The following is a 15,409-nucleotide window of genomic DNA, read 5'->3' as shown; positions in this document are numbered from 1 at the left end:
GATTTGCTTTAAATTTTTCTAATGAAATTTTATATACGTTTATTCAAATCCTTTCTTCATCTTTTTGTATAGATGGCATACAGACAATATTGCATGCATCTTGATTATTCACATGTTAGTTTCCACCGTTAGAGATATTTAATAACTATAGTCATTAAAATTTTAATAACTATTGTATAAGAAACATATATTGACGGTTAAGATAATATTTTTATACCACTAAATAGATGTCAAAAATAATTTCATACATTTAGAATAATTAAAGTCTATCTTGAAGTTAAAAAATGGTTTAATCCACAATTTATAAGAAATAATCAACTCTACAAAAGACTTCGCCTTTTCGAAATTATCAAAGTCTTCATCAATTTGTTCATTTTTATATATTAATTGCATAATGTTTGTTATTCTCTAATTTATGTGAAGGTATTTAACTGGGCAAGGGCCAAGGAGTTTAAAAGAAAAAGAAAGGCTTTTGAAACTTGTGGTTCAAACCAAGCAATGAAAACTTTTGTGGCTATAAATCATATAATTAATGTAATATAAAAAGTTTAAAATTAGATTTTTATTAACTATGAAAAAATATCATTCTTTTTTAAACTTACTAAAAGGGAAAGAATGCCACATAAATATGGACGGAAAGAGTATAAACTTTGAATTATTTATTTCAATAACCTCTATCACATTTCAAAAAATAATATAAACTCTAACCCCTTTTACTCATAATTTTATAATGTACAAATCACACACAATAATAATTTTTTGGGGCCTTCAATTTGGGGGGGGCCTAAAGCAATTGCTTTAGTGGCTTCCTCCTCTAGCCGGCCTTGCCCACCATTTGTACTAAGTTAATCTTGGGATAAGCTAATATCCCAACCCAAACATGAGATAAAGTTAATCCCAAATTTTATCCTAGGATTGTTATCTTTATCCTAAGTAAGAAACGACTCCTAATATTAGTATTAACTATTAAGTTATTACGTTTAAAAGAGTATTGCAGATAAAGTTAATCCCAAATTTTATCCTAGGATTGTTATCTTTATCCCAGGTACCAAACGACTCCTAATATTAGTATTAAGTTATTACAGTCATGCCTCTCTATAATTGACATTCGTTATAATGGCGTTTTACTATAACGGTTTGATTTTCTTCGGAATCGATTTTTCATGTTATGTTTTACTTCTCTATAATAGCATTCTGCCTATAACAACAATGACATCAATTATAGTGGTACACTCTTTGTAAAATTACCTCTTTATAACTGCCATACTCAAATAACATGTAATAATATTTTGTAAGAAATACGTGACAACAAAAGTGTCGATGAAGAGCCTCAACCAACTGCCACTTGGAGATAGAAGAGTCAACTGTTAAGCACTTAGACAGCCTTCAAGGAAAGCTATTGAATTTCCTTTTGCTGAAAGTTTGGATAAAATTCTTCGTCAATTTAAGCGTTATATTATCAGTAAGAGACTATGTCACGACCCAAACCGATGGGCCATGATTAGTGCTCGAGATGGACACTCGTATACGAACCTGCTAGATATAATCAAACTGATACTAAGGACAATATGGAAATTTGTAAAAAAAAACATGTTGTGGACTCATGTTGTCATATATCAGAATGAACCTGTCTCCCGAGGAGTCACAGCTAACCAAGACATAACAAAATATGCAAGCCAACAAGGCTGCCACTATATATGGGGATATCCAAAACGAACTACGTCGATATAGCTGCCCAAAACATATATACAACCCACACATGTCTACAAACCTATAAGAGTATCACAGTGAATCATGACGGAACAGGGCCCCGCCGCACCCCCAAATATGCATAAGTCTATATCAAAAGGATCTGTACCAAAATCAGTTAAGCTCAGGAACAATGGAGCTCCCCAAGCAGCTGAGTAGAAGTCTGATCGGGAGGATCACCAAACCGAGCATCCGTACCGGGCGTGAACGCAACCCCCCCCGAAGAAAGGGAGTCAATACGAATAATGTACTGAGTATGTAAGACATAAATAACAACATATATAGATATGAAAGGTAACATGGAATAGGAGAGATAACCTGTACATCTTAAAATCATATGTACGCAAGCGCGCGCGCGCGTACACACACACACACATATATATATATATATATACGCGCGCGCGCGCACACACACACACACACACACACACACACACACACACACACATATATATATATATATATATATATATATATATATATATATATATATATATATATATATACGCGCGCGCGTACACACACACACACACACACACACACACACATATATATATATATATATATATATATATATATATATATATATATATATATATATATATAATATAAGTATTAGTGTTGCGGAACGTGCAACCCGATCCATAAATGTTAGTGATGTGGAACGTGTATATATATATATATATATATATATATATATATATATATATATATATATATCGCGCGCGCGTACACACACACACACACATATATATATATATATATATATATATATATATATATATAGTATTAGTGTTGCGGAACGTGCAACTCGATCCATAAATGTTAGTGCTGTGGAACGTACGTACCGATCCAAAAGTGTATCATTTTGTTGCGGAACGAACGACCCGATCCATAAATATCATATGTTAGTGCCGAGGAATGTACGGCCCGATCCATAAATATCATATGTTAGTGCCGAGGAATGTATGGCCCGATCCATAAATATCATATGTTAGTGCCGAGGAGCGTACAACCCGATCCATAAACATAATATGTATACATACATAATGTAAATAGTATGCATGAAAGCTCATACGAAGGCTACAACTTTATCGGAGTGACGTAAGGTCAGTAACCTCCGATTATATTATGGAACAATCATCATCGCTATATCTTACCCCGAAGGAACAATTATCATGAGGTGAGATCAACAACAATGAGTAAAATCAAGGAAATCATGAAATATCCTCAACAATCTCATGATAGCATTAAAACCATAAACTTGGAACCTTTAAACATAAAATCATCATAGAAACATTCTCATCTTTATCATCATGAGAAGCTTTAAGAATCATGAACTTCTAGCCTTTGAAAACAAGAAGGTTATGAAAACATTTATGGAATCATAACATAGGAATCATGCCTTTGAAAGAAAGGGAAGAGCCTTAACATACCTGTGCAGCCTCCTATTATCTACGCTTATCTGTCCGTACTCGTAAATCTACATTCAAGAGGATTCGCACTATCGTTAGACTCATTGTTATATGCTTATGCTATGTCTTCATATTAAACTATTCTATATCCTGCCGAAAATTGGGCAGCATCTCCCCTGTTTATATGCCTAACCCGAAATCTCAATTCAACAATCAACAGCAACAACAACAATACCAACATTATCAATATCAAAATATTCCATGAAACATCCCACACGATGTTTATCCAATTTCTCAACCCGCAACTTTATTATTCGATCATTTAATCACTCTATCTTCGTGAATAAACCAAAAGTAATATTAATAAGGAGAGATCCATACCTTATTCTTGTTAAAACAGAAATATCGTCCATATCCACCTTGAATCTAAGCCACAATCCACCGCAAAGCAATACTAGAACCATAACCATGCATTATCCGAGCCTCGATTAATATTCCGCCGCTTAAAAATCACTCAAAACCCTCAATTTTAAGATATCCTCACACCTCCATATGATTTTTGAATTTTGGGAAATGTTTTGAATGGAAAAAAAAAGGGTTTTGCCCCTTTTATAGGGTGACAAAGTCGGTGGAAACCGACTTACTCAGCAACCTTCGGTTTCCACCCAGCAACCTTCGATGGCCTAGTCGCGAACGCATAGGGCGATTCTGCCCAGTTTGACCAAATTTTCGTTCTTCACCCGCTCGACCTCCAATCCTTCCGATACTTCTTATACATGATCTTAAACCCTCATAACCATAATATAGGTACGTACAATCTCATATATCCCTTTATCCATAAATATGCTTAATACTTGTGTCGTTCCTTAAATCTGAAGGTTAACTTTCTTGCTCAAAATTCCACGTACTTGTACTTAGACCTGGCGAGCATTCTTCTGAAAGTACGTGGTGTAACATACTAGAATTTACGAAACAACCTACAATTGTAGAGTTCTTGCGTAAAACTTGAAATATTTAAATTCTCAATTAATTTAAAATGCATATGTTCCATAGATTTTAATTCTTTATCTGTGTGGTACAACTAATTATGAATTTAGTAGTAATTTATTAGTCTTTTCAATTTTTAATTTATGAGATATGAAAATCAATTGAGATTTTAAAATTTACAAGTATATTGTTTTCGTTTATAACATAAAAAGTACAAAAAGTTAATTGTTTGTCTAAATATCAAATGCCAGGTTTGACAGTATTACGTTTAAAAGAGTATTGCAAATTCATGTACATAGTAAAAAAAAGGTATAAATGTTGAGAGTGGGATTTGAACCCACGCCCTTTCGGACCAGAACCTTAATCTGGCGCCTTAGACCAACTCGGCCATCTCAACATGTTGATACTTGTAATGCTTTAAGATTTACATAATGTAGTTATGTCTTTTCTTTTTCCATCCATAGCTTTCAACTTCTAGGCGTTACATTTTTATTAAAGAAATGAAATATCTTATTACAATAGGCATGACCTTAACAAACAGCCAAATATATATATTGATGAACGGAAGGACACATGATCTCTCATCCGTCTCCACTGTTGCAACTATTTCACTTTTGAGGATCTTCATTGTCCAAGTCAATGCACGTATATAATCAGCCAAATAAATGAAGGAAGATTAGAAAGCATAATAGAAACCAATGTCAGAGGCATAAGATTGAGAACGTTACAGAAATATAATGAGTAACTATATATTGAGGGAGGCCACATCAAATGATTGAAGAAATAGCTTTAACATTTCCCAAAACTTTCTTTATAACCCTTGTGTCCGGGCACTTTTATGCACCTTGAAATTAAAGAGGTATTTGCTATCTCTACCAGCACATGTATCGGGTAATTCTGTCCATTAAAATCAATAAAAAAAAATCACTCGGTATTTTTACCTCTACTGCAATTTAAAACTTAGACCTCATAGTTCTTAACATACTTCATTAACTATTAGATCACACCTTGGGTGCTTAACATTTTCCAAATCTTGATTCACCTAACTTGAGAGATAAGTAATGCAGATGTATGATTCTTTTTAAACTTCTTGCATCCGGTATTCAAAACCACTAGTTCAACTAATGCAAATATATTTTGACAACTTTCATTGGAAAAAAAAGTAAACTGCTCCCTGTCAAAAGAATTTCAATTAGGGATGACCTAGCTAACTTGCATATATAATTGCTTTATGATCCCCTTTTCCCAAGCCTACCTCCATCCGCAAAACACTCGTCCTACGTCAAATGTTCATTGCGAGTGCTTGAGGAAGATAATTTATTGTCTCAAATCTTAACATTCATAATCATCCAAAAAGCTATGTGGTATTTGAGCTACGCAGCTGAAGCATATAATTCTATTCACAGACTTGAACGATGAGCACAGCATGTGAACGTGAGAGTCAGAAATCACCCAACGAATGGACTAGAATAGAAAACACTATTTCATTGACCAAGTAAGTATGCCACATAAAATGAGACAAAAGGAGCGGTAACTTTATGCTTTCCCACTCAATTTACCCCGTGTTACTCTTTAAATCTTATTGCACGACAAGTGCTTGGTCTGCTCCGGTGAATTGGCAATCTAACAGCATAAATTTTTGAAGAGTTCAAAGGGGAAGAAAACCAAGCTAAATTTACTCTTGGCTCTGAATCATCCGCGAAATCTAAAGTAGCTTTGGCTTTGGATAGTAGCAGAAGGTGGGGTGTGGCAGAAACACCATTCAATCCTCAAACAAAAACAATAGCATGAGCCATGAAGCAGTTCAAAGCTTTATCTGATAATAAGAAATTCCCGAGAAAGGATCAGTGGAGCATGGTTGTTTCAAGCTCGGAGAATAATGAGCCCGTCCCCTCTAACTTTTCCACTTATTTACTAGGCTTTAACACTGTGACAAAGTTCGAGATAGATGGCTATCTTAAATTAGTAGCTAAAAAGTTAGTTTCCCCAATTTCAACTACCTAAACAAAAGCAAACCTATCCTCAGAGAAAAGACAATGATAGATAAGTAAGAAAAGACCTCATTCTGCAATGATTAACGCCCTCTTGTAACTAAAGTAGATCCTAATCACAATCTCAGAATAAAAGCCCAATTGAAAAGCAGAGCTTGCAGCCTCACGCAGAGAGCATTTACAAAACTATAGTTCATAGGCTACTCACTACAAGCACAAAGGCATGCTCCTGGTAACCACCTTTATCTGCGCAGTCATTCATCTTTTGGCTCATACATAAAGCTAGTTGCAAGAATGCACACTTCATGAACCAAAGCACTATATCTTGCATATCCAAAAATTAACTAACCATATGAATAGACTACAGACAAATTTAGTTTCAAAGTAAAGCATTAGAAAAAACAGTGTGTCTCAAATTTTATACTACAAGAACCTTATGACAAACTTAACAAGAAAGTCGACACTAACTTTTAAATTTGAGAATCCACGAGTTAAACATATGCTCCCAAATGCAAAACAAAATTCGTCAAAGCACTAAAGAAGGTTTTTTGACAAGAAAGCTATTCATAGCAGTTTTTAATTGTCGAATGAAGCAAGATATGTTGGACCTTATAGGTTATAGAATTGTATTATACAGAGGAACTCACAACAACCTGGAAATGGTTTCTAAAATGTAAAAGATCCCTATTAGTGTAGTTTTCTCCTTTGGCTCTAAAAGTTACCCTTCAGGCTAATCAACCAGTTCAAGTCTCCATAGCAAGAGCTACACGAAACTGAACTTTTGACAAGACAGATATTGTTAAAATTATCAGCTAGGTCAAGCTTGAAGTGAACTCACCTAGGATGTCATCCCGACATTGGAGACCAAATTCTCCTGTAGAGCAGCGTCAACAGAAAGACATTAAGCATGAAACTTTTGTTAGAAAAAAAAATATTATTTTTCTTTAGTATCTCAAAATAATACCAACGGTAATTGACAAAGTTTTATTAGTATTTTATTAGCCTTAAATGGCATCATTCATTTGATAAAATATGATTGTTGACCAAACGGTCACATCACTTGATGATCACATCCTTTTTGGTCAAAAGTATTTACTGCCAACGTATGTTGCAATTCAATTTGTTGCTTTATGGCTTTTACTTCATATTAAATATTTGGAACGTTGGGCAGATGACAGAGACAATGAGAAATCATCTCTTTCTTGGAGTATATATATATATATATATATGATCTTGTGTCATCATATATGGCAGAGAAAAAGACAAAGAGCAAATAGTTCTTCTTATTATTATTTCTTTTCTTTGGTTATTACTTTTTTGTAAATCTTTATTAGATTAAAACTCCTAATTTTGTATGTTTAGAAGAGCTTATTGAATCACGAGGGATACACCTATCTTGGGTGAATTATCCTTAAGGACGATTTCGACACGCCTCGAGCTTTCAAGAATTTCTTACTATTTCCGTGTTTTGTACAACAATTTACAACAATCTTAAGGATAATTCTTGTTGTCATGAAGCACGGAAAATCTAGCCTTGGTTTGTTAAAGGAAGTCTGGTTTATGTTCTTGATGATTTTGATACTTTATGGTGTATCCAAGAGTGAAGTATACAAGATTAGTGATGTGATCGGGTGGACATTTACTTCTTGTTGTGATTACAAATTATGGATCGGTAAAGCTGTTGGTGTTGGAGGTTCTACTCTTGTTATACTTTTAACTATAATTGTCTTTGCTAAACTACTCAACTTTTGGAATTATGCTACTAAAGTAGGTAAGTATATCTCTACTCTTTTTAATGAAAATAAACATGGTTACGAGCCCAAAATTATTAATGGAACTTTCAAGGAAATTTTTGGGAAAATTGACAATCCTGTTGAATAAAAAATTATTTGGATAAAGTAGATGATATTATTTTTGCGGTCATTTCCCGAGAGAACATTGAAATCAATGTGAGTGACTGGGTAATAGACTCTGGTGCTACTAGGCATATTTGTGCCAATAAAAATAATTTTATGTCTTACACCCAAGTCAATAGAGGAGAAGAATTTATATATCTTGGTGATTCAAGAACCACTAAAGTTCTTGGACAAGGAAAAGTTCTTCTTAAACTCACATCTGGGCAAACTTTGGCTTTACCTGAAGTATTGCATGTTCCTAATATCCAAGCCAATTTGGTCTCTGTGGGACTATTAGGAAAAGCTGGGGTGAAGGTTTTATTTGAATACAATATGGTTTCTTTAATAAAAAATAATGTTTTAGTGAGCAAAGGATATTGTAACCATGGTTTATTTGCACTTAATGTTTCTCATGTTGTGAATGGAAAAAATAGTACTTCTGCTTATTTGATTGATTCTTTTGATTTGTGGCATGCTAGACTTGGACATGTTAGTTCATCTTATATTAAGAAAATGCATTCTGAAGGACTTATTTCGAATGTTAATTTTTCAAGTATTGATAAGTGTGAAATTTGTCTTTGAGGCTAAACAATTTAAGAAATCACATGCTTCTGTGTTTAGAGAATCTGATTTATTGGATTTAGTGCACACTGATCTGGGAGACTTGAAACAAACTATGACTAGGGGAGATAAAAGATATTACGTCACATTTATAGATGACTTTCTAGATATACAAAGGTATATTTGTTGAAAAATAAAGATGAAGCTTTTGAAATGTTTTTGTTGTATAAATCTGAAGTTGAAAGTCAATTGAATAAGAAGATCAAAAGAGTAAGATCTGATAGAGGTGGAGAATATATTTTGTTTAATGATTTTTGTGAAAAGGAAGGAATTATTCATGAAGTTACTCTCCATATTCACCCGAATCAAATGGAGTAGCTGAACGGAAAAATAGGACTTTAAAAAAAATGATGAATTGTATGCTTGTTAGTTCATGGGCACCTGACAATCTTTGGGGTGAAGCTATTTTATCTGCTTGTCATTTACAAAATAGAATTCCTTACAAGAAATTCGGAAAAACTCCTTATGAATTGTGGAAAGGTTATTCTCCTAACTTAAAATATTTGAAAGTATGGGGGTGTCTTGCCAAGGTTATGTTAGCAGACTCTAAGAAAAGAAAAATAGGGTCCAAAACTTCTGATTGTATGTTTGTTGGTTATGCTAATAATAGTGCTGCATATAGATTTCTTGTAATCAATAGTGATGTGATTGAACGCAACACCATAGTAGAAACAAAAAATGCTAAGTTTTTTGAGAATATTTTTCCTTTAAAGGGTGATAATATTTCTCATGTTCCTATTTTTCAAAAAGAAAGTACTTCTAGTGTTCCTGTTCTCCAAAATGATTTTGAAAATGAGGATTTGAGGAGAAGTAAAAGGACAAGGATAGAAAAATCTTTTGGTAATGATTTTTTCACTTATATTGTTGATAATGATCCTTTAACTTTTTTACTCAAGCAATTTCTTCTTCTCATGCATCTCATTGGAAAGAAGCCATCAAATCTGAGATAAACTCCATTTTACAAAATAATACCTGGGAATTAGTTAATTTACCCCCGGGATCTAAACCCATTGGTTGTAAGTGAATTTTCAGAAGGAAATATAATCCTGATGGTTATATTGATAAATATAAAGCTAGACTTGTTGCTAAAGGCTTTACTCAAAAACAAAATATTGATTATTTTGATACTTATTCTCCTGTGACTAGAATTTCCTCTATTCGTGTTTTATTTGCATTGGCATCTATTCACAAATTATTTATTCACCAAATGGATGTTAAAACTACGTTTTTAAATGGTGATTTAGAGGAGGAAATTTATATGGAACAACCCGAAGGTTGTGTAGTGGCTGGTCAAGAAAATAAAGTTTGTAAATTAATAAAGTCTTTATATGGTTTAAAACAAGCTCTGAAACAATGGCATGAAAAATTTGATCAAGTTTTGTTAAGTAATGATTTTACCTCTGTTGAAGTAGACAAATGTGTTTATACAAAACTTGTTGATAGTCATTGCGTTATTATATGTCTTTATGTGGATGACATGCTTATCTTTGGTTCTAATCTTGATATAGTAAATGAGACCAAAAAGTTTTTGTCTTCAAATTTTGACATGAAAGATATGGGAGAAGCAAGTGTTATTCTGGGCATGAAAATAATTAGAGACAATGATGGTTTGATTTTGACTCAAGGACATTATGTAGAAAAAATTCTTAAAAAGTTTGAAAATTTTGATGTGGTACCTGTGAGCACTCCTTTTGATTCTAATAGTCAATTGAAAAAGAATCATGGAGAAGCAGTTTCTCAAAATTATTATGCTCAAATTATTAGTAGTGTAATGCATTTGATGAATTTTACTAGACCCGATATAGCTTATGCAGTATGTAGATTGAGTAGATATACTCATAATCCTAACAATGATCATTGGAATGCATTAAGAAGGCTCTTGAAATATTTGAGAGGTACTATGAACTACGGTATTAAATATAGTGGATTTCCCGCTGTACTAGAAGGATACAGTGATGCTAACTGGATCTCAGATTCATATGAGACAAAATCTACTAGTGGCTATGTGTTTACCCTTGGTGGGGGTGCCATAACATGGAAATCAGCCAAACAGACCATAATTGCTAGATCCACTATGGAATCTGAATTTGTTGCTTTGGAGTTGGTAATGAGGGCCGAGTGGTTGAGAAACTTCTTAGCAAGTATTCCAATAGGAATAAAACCAACACCTTCTGTCTCTATGCATTGTGATTGTCAAGCAGCGATAGCTGTAGCGAAAAATAAATCTTTCAATGGGAAAAATAGACACATACGTTTGAGACATAATGTGATAAAGCATATGCTAAGAGATGGAATTATTTCCATAGATTATGTAAAGTCAGAAATGAATTTAGCGATCCTCGACTAAACCTTTGCAAAGGAAATTGATAACCGAAACATCGAGGGAATGGGACTTACTATGTCAACTTGAGAAGATCAACAATGATGGTAACCCAACCTATGTGATTGGAGAACCCATGAATTAGGTTCATATGGGTAATAACAAGTCATTAGTTGATCGAAGGTGCACTATTAAATCATGTCCCTTCCTATGGTGTGCGACTATAGTGCAATATGCTGCAAGACAAAGTGAAGTTGAGGTATAAACTCTTAATCCATTACCATATCCTTTATAGGTGGTGTATTGCTCTGCAGAATACACTTGATGGGTGGACCTATATGAGTGTGAAGTGGTGCCGCTTCTATGAAATTGTGACAGATTTCTAGAGCACTCATGAATACCAGGACACGCGCATGACCTCTTAGCGCAAAACCGCGATAATGATAAAGATTGTGCGAGTATAATGTGATAGAATAAGACCATGGGCTTACAAAAGAATTCTTGGTTCATAGAAGTTCAAAACTTCACGAATTATTCTGTAAGCATATTCTAATTTTGTCTAGGTCTGGTTCATAGTCTACGCGATACCAGATTCGACGCATTATATTTATATGTGAAAACCCAGCAAAACTTTTTATTTTATTTCTTATTATTATTTTGATATATATGGGAGATTGTTAGAAAAAAAAATATTATTTTTCTTTAGTATCTCAAAATAATACCAACGGTAATTGACAAAGTTTTATTATTATTTTATTAGCCTTAAATGGCATCATTCATTTGATAAAATATGATTGTTGACCAAACGGTCACATCACTTGATGATCACATCCTTTTTGGTCAAGTATTTACTGCCAACGAATGTTGCAATTCAATTTGTTGCTTTATGGCATTTACTTCATATTAAATATTTGGAACGTTGGGCAGATGACAGAGACAATGAGAAATCATCTCTTTCTTGGAGTATATATATATATATATATATATATATATATATATATGATCTTGTGTCATCATATATGGCAGAGAAAAAGACAAAGAGCAAATAGTTCTTCTTATTATTATTTCTTTTGCTGGGTTATTACTTTGTGAAATCTTTGTTAGATTCTGGCTCCTAATTTTGTACTAGAAGAGCTTGTTGAATCCTGGGGGATACACCTATACCGGGTGAATTATCCTTAAGGACAGTGCCTTCGACATGCCTCAAACTTTCAAGAATTTCTTACTATTTCCGTGTTTTGTACAACAATTTACAACAACTTTAACGCCTAGCCACTCTTCCTACTCGACTGTGTTTACCCTTGGATTGAACAATTCAAGAAACTAACAGTTTCAAACAGCATAAATATATTAAGATAGTTAGCAGGCCATGAGCACTAGATGCAACGACTTCTATATTTTTTAGTTTCAATTTGAGTCTTTGACTACAATTATTACGACCCAGTGAAAAGGCTCTTCAACCCTCTCTACCATCATCTTTTTCTTTTCATTAACTAATCTCAACTCAAATTAAGCCTCCTCCAAGCAAATAGCCCTTTGGAGCACAACAAGAAAAAGGAAGCGCGAAAAGAAGGAAAAAAAATGAAACATTTTCCATATACATAATTTGATAGCAACTCATAATTCTACTTATGATAAGATGTTCATGACAATGAAAATCAGGAACCATAATATGCACTGTATAAAGGAACTTTGAAGCAATTATATCTAGAAATCAACTCAGAATTAGCAATTAAAGAAAGGAAAATAAGAGTTTCAGATAGAACGATAAGTTTTTAGTTCTAGCATGCCTTCCAAAACAGAATAGAGAAATCTAAAATGGAAACTGAGCCTACAGCTCCCTTCTAAAACAGACATAAGTAGTAAAATCTAAATAAGTAGCCAAAAAGTATAACAAACTTGACTTCAAAATAAATTAATAGAGAGTTGGTGTGACCCAAGTTGGTGGAGTATAACGACTGAGCGAAACACCTTTATAGTGAGGCTCGATGGTGTCATCTTCTATGTTGAAAACACCCATGTCCAAGCCGCCTCCTTCTAAATATGAGCAGTACATAAACATAATTATCATCAGTGAAATAAATGTGATTCGGCTCAACTCCAGGAAATTGAGAAGCTTGGACTGAGAGAGATGCATTAGCACCCAAAAAGATAGCTCTGTCTCCTAATTCTTTGGTTTCTGTCAATTTTCCAGCAGCCAAATCGACCTTGTAAACCCGAAAATATTTTGTCTCAAAAGTTAGTTTCTCATCAACCTCATCATCGTAAACTTCATAATCGGGTGTCAGTGGAATCCTGGACTTAACGAGACCACCATGTCGCGCAACTACAAATAATGAGCCTAGTGATTCTACAATGTATTGTTCATCTCCAACCTGATGCCGAGGCAACTGAGCTACTTTCTGAGCCTCAGTTGGGTCACCACCAGTAAAATCACAAACTAGCACGTCGCCTAGCGAACGAATTGCATAAAATTTGCCCTTAAAGTATACCACATCACGAAGAAGAGACGCTTCTTTAATCCTGGTCCATCTCAAATTACCTGGCCTCCAATAACTGAGGTACTTATTATTTGCCTCAATGACCATGAGAACGTAGTCTGATGTTTTTGAAGGATTACCCGACAAAACTGCCTTGTGAAAAAAGGTCCATGGATCCTGAGTCTGTTGGCATTGGCAATGATAACCTTTCATGGTATTTGGATGAGGCAAATTTCACCCTCGTCTTTTCCAGCTACGATAAGCCATCCCATGCATTCCATGCACCGTTTTTCAATAGCTTTCGGAATCCTCTTCCTCAAAATCATGCCATTATAAAGACTGAAGAATTTTCGACAGGAACTGTCATCATTGCCTTCTTCGTTGGAAACCTAGGCAGGTCACTGTTAAAGTTGTCCTTGGTGGCGACACGTCGCCAAGATTTGCAGACACTGGCGAAATTAAGGTAGTCTTCAATCAAAATTTAAACTCTTAGCTACTTGAACCAGAGCATCATTCTGAAGTTCCGACCAATTCGTCATCCTTCAATGTGGGAGAGAAAAAGAATACCAACTCTAAACCCTAGAGGATTACTTTTTGCTTTGCTATAACTTCATCCCAAAAATAACTTTACTCTTCGCAAATTATATAGTCCTGTGTACAAAAAAATTATCATCCTTTTCTTTTTAACCTCTCCCCAAAAAATTATTACCTTTCTATATTTAAAAATAATTTAACTTTATTGTTACATCTCGCAATTTTGTACGTCGGAAAATTTTTAAGTTGTTTGCGATAAATTAGGGACGAGGTTATCTTCCGACTTTGTTGAAAGACATAAGCATTCTATGATTTTATGGGATGGAAATGTTAATAAAAATTTGGAGTTTAAAAGTGGAATTTTGAAATCAAGTTTGGGATCGATTTTATATGGTAAGAATACAATAATATCATGTATATGACATTTGGAGGTCATATAGAAGTGAATTGGTCCATAAAACACTTTATGGAAATGTCCGTTGTTGCATGACAAGCGGGGCCCACATCGGAGTTTTATAAAGGACATATGAAGAGACATATGAATAGTACATGGAGAGTTGAGCAAGTCCTAAGAAGGACCCATAAGCTAAAATGAGTGTAAGCCCTCCAAAAAGGCAATTTAAGGGAAGCATTTTCGGGTGATCTGACTTTCAAGGGTAAAATATGCATTATAAGTTTCGAATTTGGAAAACCACCAAGAATGAAAGTTGTAGATAATTGAATTATCTTTCCAACCATAGGTCGTGGGTTCTCATATGATGTCGGGATCAAAAGTTATGACCGTTTTACAACAAAGGTCCGGCAGAAAATGGTTCTGCACAACGCGCCGGGAAGGCGCGCGAACGCGCGAAGAGGCATTAACACAGCCGCGAACGCGCCGTAAGGAAGCGCGATCGCGCCCGAAGGTTTCGGATGGTTCAGGCGAGAATCCGAGGCCAACCTTATAAGAAGGGTAAACCCCTCATTTTCGACCAAACACACCCAAAAACACTCCAAAATTCTCGAAAATCTTTCCCAACCTTTCCAAATCAAATTTTGGCCTAAACCGCTTATAATTCTCAAATTTCAGCCCGTATACCGTATAGTTTTCGTTGCGAAATCGTATGGTGGTGTGTGTGGCATAAAATTGAGGTGAAAGTGGAGATACAATATTATTAACGATAAAGGTATGTATTTCTTTATTTGTGTTAATATTGGTTTATTTACGAAGGGAGCGTGATTAAATGAGCGTATACGCATGAATTAATTATGAAAGTTGAGAAACGGCAAAGTGTGACGTTCTCTTCTATGGAATAATTTGGCATGGAAATTATGTTATTAATGTTGGGTTGCCATTGTTGTTGTTGGTTATTGATTGAGAATTCGGCAGGCATATAAATCAGTGGAGACATTTCGATTTTTAGCAAAATATAAAATA

At 34.4% G+C, this 15,409-nt stretch overlaps 1 non-coding gene and 1 pseudogene across 1 annotated transcript; both read right to left on the bottom strand.

Annotated features, from left to right (window-relative positions):
• Nucleotides 1-4,467: 4,467 nt before the first annotated feature.
• TRNAL-AAG (transfer RNA leucine (anticodon AAG)) lies at nt 4,468-4,548 on the bottom strand. The gene has a single exon. It is a non-coding gene; the product is annotated as a tRNA-Leu (tRNA).
• An 8,028-nt stretch (nt 4,549-12,576) lies between these two features.
• On the bottom strand, nt 12,577-14,075 carry LOC132054435 (probable F-box protein At1g44080; annotated as a pseudogene).
• Nucleotides 14,076-15,409: the final 1,334 nt, after the last annotated feature.

Source organism: Lycium ferocissimum, chromosome 4 (genome assembly GCF_029784015.1).
Source record: "Lycium ferocissimum isolate CSIRO_LF1 chromosome 4, AGI_CSIRO_Lferr_CH_V1, whole genome shotgun sequence".
Classification (NCBI taxonomy): domain Eukaryota; kingdom Viridiplantae; phylum Streptophyta; class Magnoliopsida; order Solanales; family Solanaceae; genus Lycium; species Lycium ferocissimum.
This window is presented reverse-complemented; position numbering and strand designations above follow the sequence as displayed.